Here is a 1,253-nt window from a genome sequence, read left to right as displayed (position 1 = left end):
CTTTGAGGCTCAAACATTGAATGGCCGGCCAATTGGCCATGATGCATCATAAATGGGGGCACTGATGGAGTGATGGTCATCCAAATACATAACCCTAGAGAGGACAAATTTCTATTCAATTCAAATTCAACAGCTTTCTTACTTGTTCCTTTTTAGGGTTTAACTATGATATCAATTGAGAAAAATAAAAGTTTAAATTTTCAATATGTTTATTAAAATAAAAAAATTTAAAAAATTCTGTTAATACCTATAATCCTTAACAACAAGGACAGAGGTAGCTAAATCTTTTATTTTAATGTACTAAAAGCTAGTAACTTAGATATTCAGGACTGTTTCATTACAATAGAATAAGGATTAATCTCAAAAAGAGAGTAAGCTAGTTCTGACCTTTAATTCGTTCCATACCTTGCAATTTAGAAACTTTAAGAATATCATAAAGACTGAAAAAGATTGTAAAATATCAAAACGGTTCCCTTCTATATATTGGATCATATATATAAATAAATAAATAATTTTTGTGGATGGTGAATTTCATAACCAAGTAAAAAAGCTCAGAAAAAGGGAAAAGAATGTATGGCAAAGTTACTAGTAAACGCCTTGATTAGATAAAACGAGATCGGCATTTATCAGCGAAACTTCCAAAATGTCGATTTTGGCCTCCCATGAATCAGTATAAGCACTCCATAGCTTATCTGGGATTATGAAGGCCATTATCGAAACCTGATAACATCAACTACCATCATTTCAAAATTCACTTTTCTTAAAAACACAAACAAAACCAGCACGCGATGCAAACTTCGAATGGAACCCTAGGGTTTTACGATTTTATAGAGACGGAGAGCGATGATTGAGACTTGAGAATGTTATATGTTTGGGTTGGGCTTGACTTATTGGGCTTCACTAATACTTGGGCCCAATGTTTGTATTTGACTACTTGGTCCTTAAGCTTCTACAAATAGCAAATATTTGAATATTTGCCCACAAGTACACGGGTAGAAAAGAAAAAAAAATGGTATTAGGGTGGGGCATAATCTGAAATCTTGAAATTTATGAAGGACAAAAATGTAAAAATTGTGTCTTAATGTTTGTATAAGTGACATACACCTAAAGCTGTGTTTGGTTAATATATAGGCGAAGACATAGACACAAATACATAAATATTGAAGATATAAATAAAGAAACACAAAATGTTTACTTTGTTTTGTAATTATGCACAAGACAGAACATAAATTATAAATGTTAATATTATCCTT

At 31.5% G+C, this 1,253-nt stretch overlaps 1 non-coding gene across 1 annotated transcript; it reads right to left on the bottom strand.

Annotated features, from left to right (window-relative positions):
- Positions 1 to 567: 567 nt before the first annotated feature.
- LOC112793581 (small nucleolar RNA snoR83) lies at positions 568 to 699 on the bottom strand. Its single transcript, XR_003198277.1, has one exon. It is a non-coding gene; the product is annotated as a small nucleolar RNA snoR83 (small nucleolar RNA).
- Between the last annotated feature and the right edge of the window lie 554 nt (positions 700 to 1,253).

The sequence above is a fragment of the Arachis hypogaea genome, chromosome 3, assembly GCF_003086295.3.
Source record: "Arachis hypogaea cultivar Tifrunner chromosome 3, arahy.Tifrunner.gnm2.J5K5, whole genome shotgun sequence".
Lineage (NCBI taxonomy): Eukaryota > Viridiplantae > Streptophyta > Magnoliopsida > Fabales > Fabaceae > Arachis > Arachis hypogaea.
The sequence above is the reverse complement of the archived record's forward strand: the minus strand, read 5'-3'. Positions and strand labels throughout refer to the sequence as shown.